Here is a 24,168-nt window from a genome sequence, read left to right on the forward strand (position 1 = left end):
CATGCATACCAGGATGAGGGATACCATACATACCAGGATGGGGATGAGGGATGGGGTACCACGCATACCAGGATAGGGATGAGGAGTACCACACATGGCAGGATTGGGGATGAAGGGTGCCATGCATACCAGGATTGGGTATGAGGAATTCTATGCATACCAGGATTGGGGATGTTTGGTGCCATGCATGCCAGGATTCGGATGAGGGGCCATGCATACCAGGATAGGGATGAGGAGTGCCATGCATTAGAATGAGGGGTGCCATGCATACCAGGATTGGGGATGAGGGAACCATGCATACCAGGATTGGGGATGAGGGGTGCCATGCATACCAGGATTGGCAATGAGGGGTGCCATGCATACCAGGATTGGGGATGAGGGGTGCCATGCATACCAGGATTGGGGATGAGGGTGTCATGCATATCAGGATTCAGATGAGATGCCATGCATACCAGGATAGGGATGAGGAGTGCCATGCATACCAGGATTAGGGATGAGGGGTGCCATGCATACCAGGATTAGGGATGAGGGGTGCTATGCATACAATGATTGGGGATGAGGGGTGCCATGCATACCAGGATTGTGGATGAGGGGTGCCATGCATACCTGGATTGGGGATGAGGGGTGCCATGCATACCAGGATTGGGGATCAGGGGTGCCATGCATAACAGGATTGGGATTGAGGGGTGCCATGCATACCAGAATTGGGGATGAGAGGTGCCATGCATACTAGGATTCGGATGAGGGGCCGTTCATACCAAGAGAAGGATGAGGAGTGCCATGCATACCAGGATTGGGGATGAGGGGTGCCAGGCATACCAGGATTTGGATGAGGGGCCATGCATACCAGGATAGGGATGAGGGGTGCCATGCATGCTAGGATGGGGGTGAGGGGTGCCATGCATACCAGGATGTGGGTGAGGGATGCCATGCATACCAGGAATAGGGATACCATATATACCAGGATGGGGATGAGGGATGGGGTATCATGCATACTAGGATAGGGATGAGGAGTACCACACATGCCAGGACTGGGGATGAGGGGTGCCACACATACCAGGATTGGGGGTGATGGGTGCCATGCATACCAGGATTGGGGATGAGGGAGCCATGCATACAAGGATTGGGGATGATGTATGCCATGCATACCAGGATTGGGGGTGAAGGGTGCCATGCATTCCAGGAGTGGGCATGAAGGGTGCCATACATACAAGGATTGGGGATGAGGGGTACCATGCATACCAGATTTTGGGATGAGGAGTGCCATGCATACCAGGATTGGGGATGAGGGGTGCCATGCATACCAGGATTGGGGATGAGGGTGCCATGCATACCAGGATTGGGGATGAGGCTGCAATGCATACCAGTATTCGGATAAGCGGCCATGCATACCAGGATAAGTGATGAGGAGTGCCATGCATACCATGATTAGGGATGAAGGGTGCCATGCATACCAGGATTGGGTTGAGGGGTGCCATGCATACCAGGATTGCGGATGAGGTGAGCCATGCGTACCAGGATATGGGATGAGGGGTGCCATGCTTACCAGGATTGGGGATAAGGGGTGCCATGCATACCAGGATTGGGGATGAGAGGTGCCATGCATACCAGGATTGGGGATGAGGGAGCCATGCATACCAGGATTGGGGATGAGGGGTGCCATGCATACCAGGATTGGCAATGAGGGGCGCCATGTATACCAGGATTGGGGATGAAGGGTGCCATGCTGACCAGGATTGGGGATGAGGGGTGTCATGCATACCAGGATTGGGGATGAGGGGAGACATACACACCAGGATTGGGGATGAGGGAGCCATGCATACCAGGATTGGGGATGAAGGAGCCATGCATACCAGGATTGGGGATGAGGGAGTCATGAATACCAGGATTAGGGATGAGGGGTGCCATGAATTCCAATATTGGGGATGAAGGGTGCCATGCATTCCAGGATTGGGCATGAAGGGTGCCATGCATACCAGGATTGGGGATGAGAGGTGCCATGCATACCAGGTTTGGGGATAAGGGGTGCCATGCATACCAGGATTGGGGATGAGGGTGCCATGCATACCAGTATTCGGAAAAGGGGCCATGCATGCCAGGATAAGGGATGAGGAGTGCCATGCATACCAGGATTTGGATGAGGGCTGCCATGCATACCAGGATGGGGGTGAGGGGTGCCATGCATACCAGGATGTGGGTGAGGGGTGCCTTGCATACCAGGATGAGGGATACTATACGCACCAGGATGGGGATGAGGGATGGGGTACCATGCATACTAGGATAGGGATGGCGAGTACCACACATGCCAGGATTGTGGATGAGGAGTGCCACGCATACCAGGATTGGGGGTGATGGGTGCCATGCATACCAGGATTGGGGATGAGGGGTGCCATGCCTTCCAGGATTGGGGTTGAGGGGTGCCATGCATACCAGGATTGGGGATGAGGGGTGCCATGCATACCAGGATTGGGGGTGAGGGGTGCCATGCATACCAGGATTGGGAGTGAGGGGTGCCATGGATACCTTGATAGGGATGAGGAGTGCCAGGCATACCAGGATGGGGGTGATGGGATGGGGTTCCATGCATTCAAGAATAGGGATGAGGGGTGCCATGCATACCAGGATTGGGGGTGATGGGTGCCATGCATACCAGGATTGGGGATGAGGGGTGCCATGCCTTCCAGGATTGGGGTTGAGGGGTTCCATGCATACCAGGATTGGGGATGAGGGGTGCCATGCATACCAGGAATGGGAGTGAGGGGTGCCATGCATACCAGGATTGGGAGTGAGTGGTGCCATGCATACCATGCTAGGGATGAGGAGTGCCAGGCATACCAGAATGGGGGTGTGGGTTTCCATGCATACCAGGATGAGGGATACCATAACTACCAGGATAAGGATGATGGATGGGGTTCCATGCATACCAGAATAGGGATGAGGAGTACCACACATGCCAGGATTGGGGATGAGGGAGCCATGCATACCAGGATTGGGGATGAGGGGTGCCATGCATACCAGGATTAGGGATGAGAGGTGCCATCCATACCAGGATTGGGGATGAAGGGTGCTATGCATTCCAGGATTGGGGATGAAGGGTGTAATGCATACTAGGATTGGGTATGAGGGGTGCCATTCATACCAGGATTTTGGATGAGGGGTGCCATGCCTACCAGGATTGGCGATGAGGGTGCCATGCATACCAGGATTCGGATAAGGGGCCATGCATACCAGGATAAGGGATGAGGGGTGCCATGCATACCATGATTAGGGATGAGGGGTGCCATGCATACCAGAATTGGGGATGAGGGGTGTCATGCATACCAAGATTGTGGATGAGGGGTGTCATGCATACCAGGATTGGGGATGAGGGGTGCCAGGCATACCAGGATTTGGATGAGGGGCCATGCATACCAGGATAGGGATGAGGGGTGCCATGCATGCTAGGATGGGGGTGAGGGGTGCCATGCATACCAGGATGTGGGTGAGGGATGCCATGCATACCAGGAATAGGGATACCATATATACCAGGATGGGGATGAGGGATAGGGTATCATGCATACTAGGATAGGGATGAGGAGTACCACACATGCCAGGACTGGGGATGAGGGGTGCCACACATACCAGGATTGGGGGTGATGGGTGCCATGCATACCAGGATTGGGGATGAGGGAGCCATGCATACAAGGATTGGGGATGATGTATGCCATGCATACCAGGATTGGGGGTGAGGGGTGCCATGCATACCAGGATTGGGGATGAGGGGTGCCATGCATACTACCATTCGGATGAAGGGCCATGCATACCAGGATAGGGATGAGGAGTGCCATGCATTAGAATGAAGGGTGCCATGCATACCAGGATTGGGGATGAGGGAACCATGCATACCAGGATTGGGGACGAGGGGTGCCATGCATACCAGGATTGTGATTGAGGGGTGCCATGCATACCAGGATTGGGGATGAGGGGTGCCATGCATACTAGGATTCGGATGAGGGGCCATGCATACCAAGATAGGGATGAGGAGTGCCATGCATACCAGGATGGGGGTGAGGAGTGCCATGCATACCAGGATGTGGGTGAGGGTTGCCATGCATACCAGGATGAGGGATACCATACATACCAGGATGGGGATGAGGGATGGGGTACCACGCATACCAGGATAGGGATGAGGAGTACCACACATGTCAGGATTGGGGATGAAGGGTGCCATGCATACCAGGATTGGGTATGAGGAATTCTATGCATACCAGGATTGGGGATGTTTGGTGCCATGCATGCCAGGATTCGGATGAGGGGCCATGCATACCAGGATAGGGATGAGGAGTGCCATGCATTAGAATGAGGGGTGCCATGCATACCAGGATTGGGGATGAGGGAACCATGCATACCAGGATTGGGGATGAGGGGTGCCATGCATACCAGGATTGGCAATGAGGGGTGCCATGCATACCAGGATTGGGGATGAGGGGTGCCATGCATACCAGGATTGGGGATGAGGGTGTCATGCATATCAGGATTCAGATGAGATGCCATGCATACCAGGATAGGGATAAGGAGTGCCATGCATACCAGGATTAGGGATGAGGGGTGCCATGCATACCAGGATTAGGGATGAGGGGTGCTATGCATACAATGATTGGGGATGAGGGGTGCCATGCATACCAGGATTGTGGATGAGGGGTGCCATGCATACCTGGATTGGGGATGAGGGGTGCCATGCATACCAGGATTGGGGATCAGGGGTGCCATGCATAACAGGATTGGGATTGAGGGGTGCCATGCATACCAGAATTGGGGATGAGAGGTGCCATGCATACTAGGATTCGGATGAGGGGCCGTTCATACCAAGAGAAGGATGAGGAGTGCCATGCATACCAGGATTGGGGATGAGGGGTGCCAGGCATACCAGGATTTGGATGAGGGGCCATGCATACCAGGATAGGGATGAGGGGTGCCATGCATGCTAGGATGGGGGTGAGGGGTGCCATGCATACCAGGAATAGGGATACCATATATACCAGGATGGGGATGAGGGATGGGGTATCATGCATACTAGGATAGGGATGAGGAGTACCACACATGCCAGGACTGGGATTGAGGGGTGCCATGCATACCAGGATTGGGTATGAGGAATTCTATGCATACCAGGATTGGGGATGTTTGGTGCCATGCATGCCAGGATTCGGATGAGGGGCCATGCATACCAGGATAGGGATGAGGAGTGCCATGCATTAGAATGAGGGGTGCCATGCATACCAGGATTGGGGATGAGGGAACCATGCATACCAGGATTGGGGATGAGGGGTGCCATGCATACCAGGATTGGCAATGAGGGGTGCCATGCATACCAGGATTGGGGATGAGGGGTGCCATGCATACCAGGATTGGGGATGAGGGTGTCATGCATATCAGGATTCAGATGAGATGCCATGCATACCAGGATAGGGATGAGGAGTGCCATGCATACCAGGATTAGGGATGAGGGGTGCCATGCATACCAGGATTAGGGATGAGGGGTGCTATGCATACAATGATTGGGGATGAGGGGTGCCATGCATACCAGGATTGTGGATGAGGGGTGCCATGCATACCTGGATTGGGGATGAGGGGTGCCATGCATACCAGGATTGGGGATCAGGGGTGCCATGCATAACAGGATTGGGATTGAGGGGTGCCATGCATACCAGAATTGGGGATGAGAGGTGCCATGCATACTAGGATTCGGATGAGGGGCCGTTCATACCAAGAGAAGGATGAGGAGTGCCATGCATACCAGGATTGGGGATGAGGGGTGCCAGGCATACCAGGATTTGGATGAGGGGCCATGCATACCAGGATAGGGATGAGGGGTGCCATGCATGCTAGGATGGGGGTGAGGGGTGCCATGCATACCAGGATGTGGGTGAGGGATGCCATGCATACCAGGAATAGGGATACCATATATACCAGGATGGGGATGAGGGATGGGGTATCATGCATACTAGGATAGGGATGAGGAGTACCACACATGCCAGGACTGGGGATGAGGGGTGCCACACATACCAGGATTGGGGGTGATGGGTGCCATGCATACCAGGATTGGGGATGAGGGAGCCATGCATACAAGGATTGGGGATGATGTATGCCATGCATACCAGGATTGGGGGTGAGGGGTGCCATGCATACCAGGATTGGGGATGAGGGGTGCCATGCATACTACCATTCGGATGAAGGGCCATGCATACCAGGATTGGGGATGAGGGAACCATGCATACCAGGATTGGGGACGAGGGGTGCCATGCATACCAGGATTGTGATTGAGGGGTGCCATGCATACCAGGATTGGGGATGAGGGGTGCCATGCATACTAGGATTCGGATGAGGGGCCATGCATACCAAGATAGGGATGAGGAGTGCCATGCATACCAGGATGGGGGTGAGGAGTGCCATGCATACCAGGATGTGGGTGAGGGTTGCCATGCATACCAGGATGAGGGATACCATACATACCAGGATGGGGATGAGGGATGGGGTATCACGCATACCAGGATAGGGATGAGGAGTACCACACATGTCAGGATTGGGGATGAAGGGTGCCATGCATACCAGGATTGGGTATGAGGAATTCTATGCATACCAGGATTGGGGATGTTTGGTGCCATGCATGCCAGGATTCGGATGAGGGGCCATGCATACCAGGATAGGGATGAGGAGTGCCATGCATTAGAATGAGGGGTGCCATGCATACCAGGATTGGGGATGAGGGAACCATGCATACCAGGATTGGGGATGAGGGGTGCCATGCATACCAGGATTGGCAATGAGGGGTGCCATGCATACCAGGATTGGGGATGAGGGGTGCCATGCATACCAGGATTGGGGATGAGGGTGTCATGCATATCAGGATTCAGATGAGATGCCATGCATACCAGGATAGGGATGAGGAGTGCCATGCATACCAGGATTAGGGATGAGGGGTGCCATGCATACCAGGATTAGGGATGAGGGGTGCTATGCATACAATGATTGGGGATGAGGGGTGCCATGCATACAAGGATTGTGGATGAGGGGTGCCATGCATACCTGGATTGGGGATGAGTGGTGCCATGCATACCAGGATTGGGGATCAGGGGTGCCATGCATAACAGGATTGGGATTGAGGGGTGCCATGCATACCAGAATTGGGGATGAGAGGTGCCATGCATACTAGGATTCGGATGAGGGGCCGTTCATACCAAGAGAAGGATGAGGAGTGCCATGCATACCAGGATGGGGGTGAGGGATGGGGTACCATGCATACTATGATAGGTATGAGGAGTACCACACATGCCAGTATTGGGGATGAGGGGTGACACACATACCAGGATTGGGGGTGATTGGTGCCATGCATTCCAGGATTGGGAATGAGGGAGCCATGCATACCAGGATGAGGGATACCATTCATACCAGGATGGGGATGAGGGATGGGGTACCATGCATACCAGGATAGGGATGAGGATTACCACACATGCCAGGATTGGGGGTGAAGGGTGCAATGCATACCAGGATTGGGGATGAAGAGTTCCATGCATACCAGGATTGGGGATGTTTGGTGCCATGCATACCAGGATTCGGATGAGGGGCCATTTATACCAGGATAGGGATGAGGAGTGCCATGCACACCAGGATTGGGGATGACGGAGCGATGCATACCAGGACTGGGGATTTGGGTGCCATACATACCAGGATGTGAGTGAGGGGTGCCATGCATGCCAGGATGAGGGATACCATGCATACCAGGATAGGGATGAGGGATGGGGTACCATGCTTAACAGGATAGGGATGAGGAGTACCACACATACCAGGATTGGGGGTGATGAGTGCCATGCATACCAGAATTGGGGATGAGGTTTGCCATGCCTTCCAGGATTGGGGTTGAGGGGTGCCATGCATACCAGGATTGCAGGTGAGGAGTGCCATGCATACCAGGATTGGGTGTGAGGAGTGCCATGCATATGAGGATTGAGGGTGAGGGGTGCCATGCATATCAGGATTGGGGGTGAGGGGACTATGCATACCAGGATTGAGGGGTGAGGGGACCATGCATACCAGGATTGGAGGGTGAGCGGACCATACATATCAGAATTGGGGGGAGAGGGGACCATGCATACCAGGATTGGGGGGTGAGGGGTTCCAAGCATACCAGAATAGGGATGAGGGGTACCATACATACCAGGATGGGAATGAAGGGTGCCATGCATACCAGGATGAGGGATGGGGTGCTATGCATACCAGGATGAGGGGTACCATGCATACCAGAATAGGGATGAGGGGTACTATGCATACTAGGATGAGTAGTACCATACATATCAGGATAGGAATATAGGGTTGAGGGGTACCATGTATACCAGGATTGGGGATGAGGGGCCCATGCATACCAGGATAGGGATGAGGAGGACTAGGATGAGGGATTGGGTGCCATGCATACTAGGTTTCTGGGATGAGGAGGCCATACATACCAGAATTGGGATGAGGGGTGCTATGCATACCAGGATGAGGGGTACCATACATATCAGGATAGGGATATAGGGATGAGGAGTACCATGTATACCAGGATTGGGGATGAGGGGCCCATGCATACCAGAATAGGTTGAGGAGTGCCATGCATACCAGGTTAGGAATGAGGAGTGCCATGCATACCAGGATTGGGGATGACGGAGCCATGCATACCAGGATTGGGGATGAGGGGTGCCATGCATACCAGGATTGGGGATGAAGGAGCCATGCATACCAGGATAGGGATGAGGCAGCCATGCATACCAGGATTGGGGATGAGGGGAGCCATGCATACCAGGATTGGGGATGAGGGAGCCATGCATACCAGGATTGGGGATGAGGGGTGCCATGTATACCAGGATTGGGGATGAGGGGTGCCATGCAAACCAGTCTTCAGATAAGGGGCAATGCATACCAGGATAAGGGATGAGGAGTGTCATGCATACCAGGATTAGGGATGAGGGGTGCCATGCATACCATGATTATGGATGAGGGGTGCCATGCATATCAGGAAAGGGGTGAGGGGTGCCATGTATACCAGGATTGGGGATGAGGGGTGCCATGCATACCAGGATTGGGGATGAGGGATGCCATGCATACCAGGATTGGGAATGAGGTGTGCCATGCATACCAGGATTGGGGATGAGGGTGCCATGCATACCAGGATTCGGATCAGGGGTGCCATGCATACCAGGATGGGGGTGAGGGGTGCCATGCTTACCAGAATAGCGATGAGGGTCACCATGCATACTAGGATGAGGGATTAGGTGCCATGCATATTAGGTTTCTGGGATGAGGAGGCCATACATACCAGAATTGGGATAAGGGGTGCTATGCATACCAGGATGAGGGGTACCATACATACCAGAACAGGGATGAGGGGTACTATGCATACCAGGTTGAGGGGTACCATACATATCAGGATAGGGATATAGGGATGAGGGGTACCATGTATACCAGGATTGAGGATGAGGGGCCCATGCATACCAGGATAGGGATGAGGAGTGCCATGCATAACAGGATAGAGATGAGGAGTGCCATGCAGACCAGGATTGGGGTTGACGGAGCCATGCATACCAGGATTAGGGATGAAGGAGCCATGCATTCCAGGATTGGGGATGAGGGAGCCATGCAAACCAGGATTGGGGATGAGGGGTGCCATGCATATCAGGATTGGGAATGAGGGAGCCATGCAAACCAGGATTGGGGATGAGGGGTTCCATGCATACCAGGATTGGGAATGAGAGGCACCATGTATACCAAGATTGGGGATGAGGGGTGCCATGCATAACAGGATTGGCGATGAGGGGTGTCATGCATACTAGGATTGGGGATGAGGGGTGCTATGCACACCAGGATTGGGGATGAGGGAGCCATGCATACCAGGATTGGGGATGAGGGAGCCATGCATACCCGGATTGGGGATGAGGGAGTCATGCATACCAGGATTGGGGATGAGGGGTGCCATGCATACCAGGATTAGGGATGAGGGGTGCCATGCATACCAGGATTGGGGATGAAGGGTGCCATGCATTCCAGGATTGGGCATGGAGAGTGCCATGCATACCAGGATTGGGGATGAGGGGTGCCATGCATACCGGGATTGGGGATGAGGGAGTCATGCATACCAGGATTGGGGATGAGGGGTGCCATGCATACCAGGATAAGGGATGAGGAGTGCCATGCATACCATGATTAGGGATGAGGGGTGCCATGCATACCAGGATTGGGTTGAGGGGTGCCATGCGTAACAGGATTGCGGATGAGGGGTGCCATGCATACCAGGATTGAGGATGAGGGGTACCATGCATACCAGGATTGGGGATGAGGGGTGCCATGCATACCAGGATTTGGATGAGGGGTGCCATGCATACCAGGATGAGGGATACCATACATACCAGGATGGGGATGAGGGATGGGGTACCATGCATACTAGGATAGGGATGACGAGTACCACACATGCCAGGATTTTGGATGAGGGGTGCCACGCTTACCAAGGTTGGGGGTGATGGGTGCCATGCATACCAGGATTGGGGATGTGGGGTGCCATGCCTTCCAGGATTGGGGTTGAGGGGTTCCATGCATACCAGGATTGGGGATGAGGGGTGTCATGCATACCAGGATTGGGGGTGAGGGGTGCCATGCATACCAGGATTGGAAGTGAGGGGTGCCATGCATACCATGATAGGGATGAGGAGTGCCATGCATACCAGGATGGGGGTGAGGGGTTCCTTGCATACCAGGATGAGGGATACTAAACATACCAGGATAGGGATGAGGGATGGGGTACCATGCATTCCAGGATACTGATGAGGAGTACCAGACATACCAGGATTGGGGATGAGGGAGCCATGCATACCAGGATTGCGGATGAGGGGTGCCATGCATACCAGGATTAGGGATGAGGGGTGCCATCCATACCAGGATTGGGGGTGAAGGGTACTATGCATTCCAGGATTGGGATGAAGGGTGCTATGCATACTAGAATTGGGGATGAGGGGTGCCATGCATACCAGGATTGGTGATGAGGGGTGCCATGCGTACCAGGATTGGAGATGAGGGTGCCATGCATACCACGATTCGGATAAGGGACCATGCATACCAGGATAAGGGATGAGGGGTGCCAAGCATACCATGATTTTGGATGAGTGGTGCCATGCATAACAGAATTGGGGATGAGGGGTGCCTTGCATACCAGGATTCGGGATGAGGGGTGCCATGCATACCAGGATTGGGGATGAGGGGTGCCATGCATACCATAATTGTGGATGAGGGGTGCCCTGCATGCCAGGATTGGGGATGAGGGGTGCCATGCATACCAGGATTCGGATTAGGGGCCATGCATACCAGGGTAGGGATGAGGGGTGCCATGCATGCCAGGATGGGGGTGAAGGGTGCCATGCATTCCAGGATGTGGGTGAGGGGTGCCATGCATATCAGGAATAGGGATACCATACATACCAGGATGGGGATGAGGGATGGGGTACCATGTATACTAGGATAGGGATGACGAGTATCACACATGCCAGGATTGGGGATGAGGGGTGCCACACATACCAGGATTGGGGGTGATAGGTGCCATGCATACCAGTATTGGGGATGAGGGGTGCCATGCATACCAGGATTGGGTTGAGGGGTGTCATGCGTACCAGGATTGGGAATGAGGGGTGCCATGCATACCAGGATTGGGGATGAGGGGTACCATGCATAACAGGATTGGGGATGAGGGGTGCCATGCATACCAGGATTTGGATGAGGGGTGCCATGCATATCAGGATGAGGGATACCATACATACCAGGATGGGGATGAGGGATGGGGTACCATGCATACTAGGATAGGGATGAGGAGTACCACACATGCCAGGATTGTGGATGAGGGGTGCCATGCTTACCAAAATCGGGGGTGATGGGTGCCATGCATACCAGGATTGGGGATGAGGGGTGCCATGCCTTCCAGGATTGGGGTTGAGGGGTGCCATGCATACCAGGATTGGGGATGAGGGGTGTCATGCATACCAGGATTGGGGGTGAGGGGTGCCATGCATACCAGGATTGGAAGTGAGGGGTGCCATGCATGCCATGATAGGGATGTGGAGTGCCATGCATACCAGGATGGGGTTGAGGGGTTCCTTGCATACCAGGATGAGGAATACTATACATACCAGGATAGGGATGAGGGATGGGGTACCATGCATTCCAGGATAGGGATGAGGAGTTCCAGACATACCAGGATTGGGGATGAGGGAGCCATGCATACCAGGATTGGGGATGAGGGGTGCCATGCATACCAGGATTAAGGATGAGGGGTACCATCCATACCAGGATTGGGGGTGAAGGGTACTATGCATTCCAGGATTGGGATGAAGGGTGCTATGCATACTAGAATTGGGGATGAGGGGTGCCATGCATACCAGGATTGGGGATGAGGGGTGCCATGCATACCAGGATTGGAGATGAGGGTGCCATGCATACCAGGATTCGGATAAGGGGCCATGCATACCAGGATAAGGGATGAGGGGTGCCATGCATACCATGATTTTGGATGAGGGGTGCCATGCATAACAGAATTGGGGATGAGGGGTGCCTTGCATACCAGGATTCGGGATGAGGGGTGCCATGCATACCAGGATTGGGGATGAGGGGTTCCATGCATACAATAATTGTGGATGAGGGGTGCCATGCATACCAGGATTGGGGATGAGGGTTGCCATGCATACCAGGATTCGGATTAGGGGCCATGCATACCAGGATAGGCATGAGGGGTGCCATGCATGCCAGAATGGGGGTGAGGGGTGCCATGCATTCCAGGATGTGGGTGAGGGGTGCCATGCATATCAGGAATAGGGATACCATACATACCAGGATGGGGATGAGGGATGGGGTACCATGCATACTAGGATAGGGATGAGGAGTATCACACATGCCAGGATTGGGGATGAGGGGTGCCACACATACCAGGATTGGGGGTGATAGGTGCCATGCATACCAGTATTGGGGATGAGGGGTGCCATGCATACCAGGATTGGGGGTGAGGGGTGTCATGCATACCAGGATTGGGGATGAAATGTGCCATTCATTCCAGGTTTGGGGGTGAGGGGTGCCATGCATACCATGATAGGGAAGAGGGGTGCCATGCATACCAGGATGAGGGATACCATACATACCAGGATAGGGATGAGGGATGGGGTACTATGGATACCAGGATAGGGATGAGGAGTACCACACATACCAGGATTTGGGATGAGGGGTGCCTCACATACCAGGATTGGGGGTGAGGGGTGCCATGCATACCAGGATTGGGGTTGAGGGATGCCATGCCTTCCAGAATTGGGGTTGAGGGGTGCCATGCATAACAGGATTGGGGATTAAGTGTTTCATGCATACCAGGATTGGGGATGAGGGGTGCCATGCATACCAGGATTGAGGGTGATGGGTTCCATGCATTCCAGGATTGGGGGTAAGGGGTGCCATGCATTCCAGGATTGGGGGTGAGGGGTGCCATGCATAACAGTATGAGGGATACCATATATACCAGGATAGGGATGAGGGATGGGGTACCATGCATACCAGGATAGGGACGTGGAGTACCACGCATACCAGGATTGGGGTTGAGGAGTGCCATGCATACCAGGATTGGGGATGAGGGGTGCCATGCATACCAGGATTGGGGGTGAGGAGTGCCATGCATACCAGGATTGGGGGTGAGGGGTGCCATGCATACCAGGATTGGGGGTGAGGGGTTCCATGCATACCATGATTGGGGGTAAGGGGTGCCATGCATTCCAGGATTGGGGGTGAAGGGTGCCATGCATTCCAGGATTGGGGGTGGAGGGTGACATGCATTACAGGATAGGGATGAGGAGTGCATTTCATACCAGGATAAGGATGAGGGGTGCCATGCATTACAGGATAGGGATGAGGGGTGCCATGCATACCAAGATAGGGATGAGAGGTGCCATGCATTACAGGATATTATGGTCGGGACAGGATGGGGGCAGCACAAATACCAGGAGGGGACAGCACATACCAGCATGAGAGACCATATACCAATAAAAATGCTCGCCACCCGGGCGTAGAACGGGTTCAATAGCTAGTTACATTATAATGGAGCATACTTGAATTATATATCTCCCTTGTGAGTCAGAAACCAATCAAATTGGAAAGAAAGCCACAGAGTTGCTGATAGCCAGCATTATACCTCTCTGTTTTTTCTTATAATTGGCTTGTAACACATGTGGAAAAAGGGGGTGTCGCAGTCTACCAGCATCTTTAAGGATAAAATTAATTTCCTGAGCACAAAAGATGTCACATTTACACGAAACCACCTCCTTCCACATAAAAGATCCTTTCTGTGGATTGTTAAGACCATTAACATTCATTGAACATATCTTAGTCACCATTTTAATAATTAGGAAAATGCTGAAGCCAGATAAAATCTTTGACCAACCATATACAGATGTGCAACGTCAACTCCATCTTTCCCAAAATCCACAAAAAAATCAGAATTAGCCTGTATGTAAAAGAGAACATAAAAATACAAAACATTAATTTGCCCAACATTAACGATTAAGTAACAGATCAACTAAAACGATCTACTTATTCTGTGCGACAGACTAGTCTGTAACCCAGAAGGGGGGGGACAAGTTCTGCCCCATTCGCCAAAAAAGGTACACAATTCCCTCTCTACATAGACGAAGAAGATTCTGTCATTCAGCGCTTAGAATTGTTTTTAGTTGAAGAAAGTTGCCAGCCGGTTTCCACGAATTGTGGGTGGGCTCTGTTAGCGCAAGTGAGTTCTATTAGTGTAAGTTCCAATTACGCATGAGGTTTTCTCCCTCTTCAAAGGAGGTAAACGTGTGCCACTCTTCTCTGTAATTTATGAGAAGCTTCAGCGGGAAACCCCTTCTCTATGCCACTTTCTTTTCTCTTAGAGTCAAAGTGATGGGATTCAATAATCTGCAGAAACGGAGAGTCGCTACTGAAATATCTGCAAAGATTTAAATTTGTTGATAAGGGTGTGGGAGTTCTCCCTTTTTTCTAGAAAAGAGTAATAGGTCTTCTTTTATATGAAAGAAATGGATGCAGGCCAAGACATCTCTGGGCTTTCATTCAGGTAGATGCTTTGGGTGCTGTACCCTGTGAATTATGTCAATGATAGTGTCTATTTTGGAGTAGTTAGTGATACCGGCTTTAATCAGACCTTGAAGGAATTCCCTCAGTTCTTGAGGAGGCACATTTTCTGGTATCCCTCGCAATTTTATATTATTTAGCTGAGAGTGATCCTCTAAATCCACTAGTTTACTTTGAATGGCTTCCACATTTAAAAAAATTATGGGGCAGACACCACCAATGTGGCATCAATTTCACCAGAGAAGAAATAGTATAATGGGGATCAACACTCTTTCAACTAAAGGAAACACTAGATAGAGACCCAATCAGAAGTCTCCACATTAAAAAAATTAAGCACAGGAAACACACCAGATGATGACCCAACCAGGAGTCTCCACATTTCAAAAATTAGGGGCAAACTCCACCAAAGTGGCATCAATTTCACCAGAGTAGAAATAGTATAATGGGGACCAACACTCCATCCCCCACAGGAAACACACAAGATGGTGAGCCAACCAGGAGTCTCCACATTTCAGTAAATTAGGGGCAGGCACCACCAAAGTGACATAAATTTCACCAGAGTAGAAATAGTATAATGGGGACTGACACTTCACCAACTACAGGAAAGACACCCCAGACGTAGACCCAACCATGAGTTTTCACATTTCAAAAAATTAGGGGCAGACACCACCAATGTGGCATCAATTTCACCAGAGTAAAAATAGTATAATGGGGATCAACACTCTTTCAACTAGAGGAAACACCAGATAGAGATCCAACCAGAAGTTTCCAAATTAAAAAAAATTAGGGGCAGACACCACAAATGTGTCAAAAATGTCACCAGAGTAGAAATAGTATAATGGGGACTGACACTTCATCCTCTACAGTAAAGACACACCAGATGTAGACCCAACCATGATTCTCCACATTTCAAAAAATTAGGGGCAGACACCACCAAAGTGGCATCAATTTCACCAAAGTAGAAATCAGGGGCAGACACTACCAATGTGGCATCAACTTCACCAGAGTAGAAATAGTATAATGGGCATCAACACTCCTTCAACTAGAGGAAACACCAGATAGTGACCCAACCAGGAGTCTCCACTAGTGATGAGAGAGCATGCTCGCTACTGCTCGGTGCTCGCCCGAGCATCTCACTGCTCGAGATGCTCGGTGCTCGCCGAGTATTTGCGGGGTTGCTCGGCGGGATCTCGGGTCCCCTCCCTGCATGTTTGGCGCTCTTTACAGAGCAAATAAACATGTAGGGATCGCTTGGCACTCACTGTAATGCCGTAGCCATGTTGGTTGTGGCATTACAGTGATTGGCTGGCCGCACAGCGTCATCAGGTCTATATCAGAACTTGTGCCGCCATGCTCATCACAGTCACTCCAGAATCAGACAGTGTAGGGAGAGGTGCTGCTGAGCTAGGGAGAGATTTGCTTGTTTCTAGTTAGTGTAGGTGCACCAAACTATATTATAGACACATATCCATCTCAACAAACAGTCCTTCTGAGGACTAATCCAGGCAGGCAGTGTATAAAGGCAGGTAGGTAGGTAATATAGCAGACTGCAGTGCACATAGCACAAGAGGCTCCATTCCACTTTTGTCTGCTGCTGCTGTTAGACATTTCCAGACATAGGCCCAGGTCTCAGGGGCCAAGAATAATTATTTTTTGGATCTTAATCCACATTATTTTCTTAAAAAGCAATCCAGAGAACACCGTTGTTCTGCACCATTTGCTTGTTGGCACTGCAGAATACAGCCAGGTCCTTTCCATATTACAGCGCTAAAAATCTAGCTATTTAAAACTGTGGTTTGTCCGTCACACTGATCACATATAATTGCACTGAAAATACTGCCATTTATGGCATCCATTAAAAATTTATTTCAGTGTGTCAGTGAAGCAATTGACACAAGTTTGCTGTTCAAAATAGTTACCTACAGGCCAGGTATTTAAAACTGTGTTTTCTTCATCACACAGATCACATATACTTTTTCAGAAAGTACTGCCATTTCTGGCCTCCATTAAATTTTTTTTTCAGTGTGTCAGTGAAGCAATTGACACTAGTTTGCGGTTCAAAATAGTTACCTACAAGCCAGGTATTCAAAACTGCGTTTTCTCCGTCACACAGATCACATGTACGTTTTCAGAAAATACTGCCATTTCTGGCCTCCATTAAAAATTTGTTGCAGTGTGTCAGTGAAGCAATTGACACCAGTTTGCTGTTCAAAATAGTTACCTACAGGCCAGGTATTTAAAATTATGCTTTCTCCGTCACACGCATCACATATACGTTTTCAGAAAATACTTCCATTTCTGGCCTCCATTAAATTTTTTTTTCAGTGTGTCGGCAAAGTTTTGACACCGGTTTGCTGTTCAAAATAGTTACCTATAGGTCAGGTATTTAAAATTGTGGTTTCTCTGTCACACGGATTACATATAACTTCGCTCCAAATTCAGCCATTTGTTGTGAGCGTGGAAGATATTGTCCTCCATTTAAAATGGGCAAGGCGCGTGGCAAGGGACCGGGAACTGGACGTGATGGTGATGGTAATGGTGCATGCAGAAGCCGAGGCCGTGGGCAAGCTGAAATTGTGCCACAACAAACACCCACATCTTCTCGCCCGACCTTTCTGTCCCAATTCCTAAGGGACCACAGCACACCACTATTGAAACCAGAGCAGTGTCAAAAGGTTTTTGGTTGGATAGCGGATAATGCTTCCAGTCACTTTGCCACCACCACCACCACCACGCTGTCTTCCACACGGTCAAATCTCAGTAGCCGTGAGTCTGGACTGCATATTCCTCACTCTGATCCTCACACCAGATGTAGACCCAACCAAGAGTCTCCACATTTCAAAAAATTAGGGGCAGACGCCACCAAAGTGGTATCAATTTCACCACAGTAGAAATACTATAACGAGGACCGACATCCCTTCAAATACAGGAAACACACCAGATGGAGACTCAACCAAGAGTTTCCACATTTCCAAAAAATTAGGGACATACCCCACCAAAGTGGCATCAGTTTCACCAGAGTAGAAATAGTATAAAGGGGACCAACATTCCTTCAAATACAGGAAACACACCAGATAGAGACCCTACCATAAGACTCCACATTTCAAAAAATAGGGGACAGACACCACCAAAGTGGCATCAATTTCACCAGAGTAGAAATAGTATAATAGGACCGACACTCCATCCACTAGTGGCTAGTGGAAACACACCAGATCATGACCTAATCAGGAGTCTCCACATTTCTAAAAATTAGGGGCAGACACCAAAGAAGTGGCATCAATTTTGCTAGAGTTGAAATAGTATAATGGGGACTGAAAGTCCTTTCTGTAGAGGAAACACACCAGATGGTAACCCAACCAGGAGTCTCCACATTTCAATAAATTAGGGGCAGACACCACCAAAGTGGCATCAATTTCACCAGAGTAAAAATAGTATAATGGGGATCAATGTTATGCACACGCCCGGACTGACTGGCGTGTACGTGTTTATGTAGTGATTCCACTGTGCCATGAACCGGAGAGTGCCTGGAGGGGCGTAACTAAGTATCTGCCCGATCCGACCAAGGTCGCACGACGGCATACGACGCCAGTGCACCAGGGAGGAACCGAGCAGAGGAACCAGGGTCTACTCCAGATCAGACTCCGGACACGGCTGTTGACCCACACCGGGGAATACAGGAACAGGCAGACTAGAGCACAGGCTGGGTAGGGTCCAGTACAGACTGGGAGACAAATTCGAAACAGCAGACGCGGTAGACAGAGCAGAGCAAAGCGAAAACCGCAGACGCGGCGGACAGAGCAGAGCAAAGCGAAAACCGCAGACGCGGCGGACAGAGCAGAGCAAAGCGAAAACCGCAGACGGGGCGGACAGAGCAGAGCAAAGCGAAAACCGCAGATGCGGCGGACAGAGCAGAGCAAAGCGAAAACCGCAGACGCGGCGAACAGAGCTGAGCAAAGCGAAACCGCAGACGCGGCGGACAGAGCTGAGCAAAGCGAAACCGCAGACGCGGCGGACAGAGCTGAGCAAAGCAAAACCGCAGACGCGGCGGACAGAGCTGAGCAAAGCGAAAACCGCAGACGCGGCGGACAGAGCTGAGCAAAGCGAAAACCGCAGACGCGGTGAACAGAGCTGAGCAAAGCGAAACCACAGACGCGGCGGACAGAGCTGAGCAAAGCGAAAACCGCAGACGCGGCGGACAGAGCTGAGCAAAACGAAAACCGCAGACGCGGTGGAAACAGGGCTCTGTTCACACGGAACAGACTAGAAGGGAAAGGCAGAACCAGATACCCACAGGGTACTTGCAGAGAAGTAGCGAGTGGACCACAAACTCACAAACGGAAGTACAGTGACAACGAGCAGGAGTTAGGTACGAGTTCAGACTCTGCAGAAAAAGGAATGGAACGGACATAGAGGCAAAACAGGTAAAGGATAGGAGAGAGTTCAGACAGGAACTGAGTGTACGGAGGAGACCGACACTGCAGCGGGATACAGGAGCGGGTCTGGGAATACGGCCCCCAGAGAGGCAGGACGAACAGGCAAGGAGCGTGTTCAGACTGGCCTGGAAATACAGCCTCCAGGAAGGCGGAACGAACAGGCAAGGAACGAGTACAGACTGCAGGTTAAGGTACACAGATAGGACACAGTACAGACACGGGAACTGATACCGCAAGGCAGGAGAGATAGACAGGACTCAGTTCAGACACGGGAACTGATACCGCAAGGCAGGAGACAAAGACAGGACTCAGTTCAGACACGGGAACTGATACCGCAAGGCAGGAGACAGACAGGACTCAGTTCAGACACGGGAACTGATACCGCAAGGCAGGAGACATAGACAGGACTCAGTTCAGACACGGGAACTGATACCGCAAGGCAGGAGAGATAGACAGGACTCAGTTCAGACACGGGAACTGATACCGCAAGGCAGGAGAGAAAGACAGGACTCAGTTCAGACACGGGAACTGATACCGCAAGGCAGGAGACAAAGACAGGACTCAGTTCAGACACGGGAACTGATACCGCAAGGCAGGAGACATAGACAGGACTCAGTTCAGACACGGGAACTGATACCGCAAGGCAGGAGACAAAGAACGGGACCTGGCACCTTCAGAGTGCAAGCACACACTGAATGAAACACTATGCTCAGGCAGGGATAGATGGGAGCAGCTGAGCTATATACCAGGTGACAGACAGCAATAGGCTGAGGACGCACAAGGGGTGTGACCCACAGCAGGTACAAAAAGCAGGAAGTGATCGGGCGCCGCCCTTAAGCAGCAGAAACAGACAAACAGACAGCAAGGAGGGAAGCCAGAGAGACATTCTGGACTGGAGATCAAGTGCGCGCTCTTGCACAGTGGGAGATGGACCACCATGCAAGGACGCCGCCAGGTATGTTACAGTACCCCCCCCCTTATGCCCCCTCTTCTTCAGGCCTGCCAGAATCCTCCGCAGGGAATTCGAGGACCAGTCGTTCACTTCAAGGAGATCACTTCCACAGTCCACAGGAAATATTGAACTCATCTGGTTAGCTAGGATGCTACCTCCTATCCAGCCATCCTTGGCAACAGACGAAACGGGTGGAGTACCAGGAACAGCACACAAGGAAGTCTCTCTCCACATATTTTCAGGTGGCACCCCAGAGGGTACAGGAGACAACTGGAAGTCCTTCACCGGGTTGGAGGGGGACAGAGACTTGGGGGTAATCTCTGCTTCGAGGTACATCTTGTCAAGCTCACAGGAAGAAATAGACGGGTTATCAGGTACATAATGAGGAAAAGTCACTGTCTCTTTGTTATCTGGTGGTACCCCGGAGAATTCAGGAAACAACTGGAGGTCCTCCGCCGGGTCAGAAGAGTGCAGAGGCTCAGAGAAAACATCTGCTTCAGAGTACACTAGGTCGGACTCACTGGAGGAAGCAGGCAAGGTATCGGGTACCGAGTATAGGAAAGTCTCTGTCCATTCACCACCAGGTGGCACCCCAAAGGGTTCTGGAGACAACTGGGGGTACTCCGCCTGGTCAGAGGAGCGTAGAGACTCATGGGTAACCTCTGCTTCAGAGTACACAAGGTCGAACTCACTGAACGAAGCAGGCGAGGTATCAGATCCAGGATATAGGAAAGTCTCTGTCCATTCACCACCAGGTGGCACCCCGAAGGGTTCTGGAGACAACTGTAGGTCCTCTGCCTGGTCGGAGGGGTGTAGAGACTCGGGAGTGACCTCTGCTTCGGAGTACACTAGGTTGGACTCACTGGACGAAGCGAGCGAGGTATCAGGTACAGAGTATAGGAGAGTCTCTGTCCTTTCGCTACCAGGTAGCACCCCGTAGGGTTCTGGAGATGACTGGAGGTCCTCCGCCTGGTCGGAGGGGTGTAGATACTCGGGAGTAACCTCTGCTTCGGAGTACACTAGGTTGGACTCGCTGGACGAAGCGAGCGAGGTATCAGGTACAAAGTATAGGAGAGTCTCTGTCCTTTCGCTACCAGGTAGCACCCCGAAGGGTTCTGGAGACAACTGGAGGTCCTCCGCCTGGTCGGAGGAGTGTAGAGACTCGGGGGTAACTACCACTTTGGGGTACCCATTGTCAGGCTCACAGGACGAAGCGGACAAAGTATCGAGTACCGAGTGTAGAGAAGTCTCTCTCCATTTGTCATCGAGTGGTATCCCGGAGGATTCAGGAGGCAACAGGGGGTCCTCCACCAGGTAGTAGAGGTGCACAGACTCAGAGGTAACCACAGCTTTGGAGCATCCTTGGACATGCACACCGGTTAAAGTGGGTGAAGCATCTGATGCCGGGTGCAGGAAGTTCTCCTGTGTGGAGTCTGGATGGGCAGAAGTCTCTTCGGGCAGGAGAACTGGTGCACTACCCACGCACATTACCCGTTGGGGCTTCTGCGGGATACAGGGAGATGAAGCTTCAGTAGGGACTTCAAGGTTGGGGTCAGGAGGTCTCAGGGAGGACAGACCCTGGCGTGACGGCTTGCCTCTACGTCTAGCACGTCTGGACTGCCTCTTGAGGTTGGGAGAAGTCTTCCGGGAAGCGTAGTCACCCTGTGAGGATTCTGGGTGGGCAGTAGTCTCATTCGGCTGGAGGACTATTGCGCTACCCACACACATTACACATCGGGGCTGCTCCGGGATATTGGGAGGTGAAGCTTCAGCAGGAGCCTCCGGGTTAGGATCATCGAAGACCATTAGAAAGTCCACCAGGAAGGCCATTAGGTCCAGGAGGATCGGATCCTGCGTTTCATATAGGGGGTTGATCCATTCCAAGGCATCACTCGCCAGGTAAGACATAATGAATGCCACCTTAACCCGATCAGTGGGAAAACATAGAGGGTAGAACTTGAAGTGTAGCATGCATTGCTCCACAAATGCACGACTTTGTCTTGGATCCCCATAGTAACGTGGCGGATCCGCAGGAACGAGAGCAGATAGATCCATCTGGACGGGTGCGTAATTCGCCTGGAACTCAGCTGAGAAAAAAAAAAAATTATTTATTTATTTTTAATGCATGTATTCGCTGGAAAACTTCTCAGAGAGCGAAGGCCGTGGGGCTCAACGGGAACCATGGCCTGAGCATGCTGTTATGCACACGCCCGGACTGACTGGCGTGTACGTGTTTATGTAGTGATTCCACTGTGCCATGAACCGGAGAGTGCCTGGAGGGGCGTAACTAAGTATCTGCCCGATCCGACCAAGGTCGCACGACGGCATACGACGCCAGTGCACCAGGGAGGAACCGAGCAGAGGAACCAGGGTCTACTCCAGGTCAGACTCCGGACACGGCTGTTGACCCACACCGGGGAATACAGGAACAGGCAGACTAGAGCACAGGCTGGGTAGGGTCCAGTACAGACTGGGAGACAAATTCGAAACCACAGACGCGGTAGACAGAGCAGAGCAAAGCGAAAACCCCAGATGCGGCGGACAGAGCAGAGCAAAGCGAAAACCGCAGACGCGGCGGACGGAGCAGAGCAAAGCGAAAACCGCAGACGGGGCGGACAGAGCAGAGCAAAGCGAAAACCGCAGATGCGGCAGACAGAGCAGAGCAAAGCGAAAACCGCAGACGCGGCGAACAGAGCTGAGCAAAGCGAAACCGCAGACGCGGCGAACAGAGCTGAGCAAAGCGAAACCGCAGACGCGGCGGACAGAGCTGAGCAAAGCGAAACCGCAGACGCGGCGGACAGAGCTGAGCAAAGCGAAACCGCAGACGCGGCGGACAGAGCTGAGCAAAGCGAAAACCGCAGACGCGGCGGACAGAGCTGAGCAAAGCGAAAACCGCAGACGCGGCGGACAGAGCTGAGCAAAACGAAAACCGCAGACGCGGTGGAAACAGGGCTCTGTTCACACGGAACAGACTAGAAGGGAAAGGCAGAACCAGATACCCACAGGGTACTTGCAGAGAAGTAGCGAGTGGACCACAAACTCACAAACGGAAGTACAGTGACAACGAGCAGGAGTTAGGTACGAGTTCAGACTCTGCAGAAAAAGGAATGGAACGGACATAGAGGCAAAACAGGTAAAGGATAGGAGAGAGTTCAGACAGGAACTGAGTGTACGGAGGAGACCGACACTGCAGCGGGATACAGGAGCGGGTCTGGGAATACGGCCCCCAGAGAGGCAGGACGAACATTCAAGGAGCGTGTTCAGACTGGCCTGGAAATACAGCCTCCAGGAAGGCGGAACGAACAGGCAAGGAACGAGTACAGACTGCAGGTTAAGGTACACAGATAGGACACAGTACAGACACGGGAACTGATACCGCAAGGCAGGAGAGATAGACAGGACTCAGTTCAGACACGGGAACTGATACCGCAAGGCAGGAGACAAAGACAGGACTCAGTTCAGTCACGGGAACTGATACCGCAAGGCAGGAGACAGACAGGACTCAGTTCAGACACGGGAACTGATACCGCAAGGCAGGAGACATAGACAGGACTCAGTTCAGACACGGGAACTGATACCGCAAGGCAGGAGAGATAGACAGGACTCAGTTCAGACACGGGAACTGATACCGCAAGGCAG

The 24,168-nt window shown here is 51.9% G+C and overlaps 1 protein-coding gene across 4 annotated transcripts in view; it reads left to right on the plus strand.

The window, feature by feature from the left end:
• LOC141258396 (protein unc-93 homolog A-like) overlaps positions 1 to 24,168 on the plus strand; it is a 397,098-nt gene that overhangs the window by 76,439 nt on the left and 296,491 nt on the right. The gene's annotated exons all lie outside the window — the stretch shown is intronic.

This window comes from Phyllobates terribilis, unplaced genomic scaffold, assembly GCF_046119375.1.
Source record: "Phyllobates terribilis strain yellow unplaced genomic scaffold, ASM4611937v1 Scaffold_3__8_contigs__length_932513732, whole genome shotgun sequence".
In the NCBI taxonomy this organism is placed as follows: domain Eukaryota; kingdom Metazoa; phylum Chordata; class Amphibia; order Anura; family Dendrobatidae; genus Phyllobates; species Phyllobates terribilis.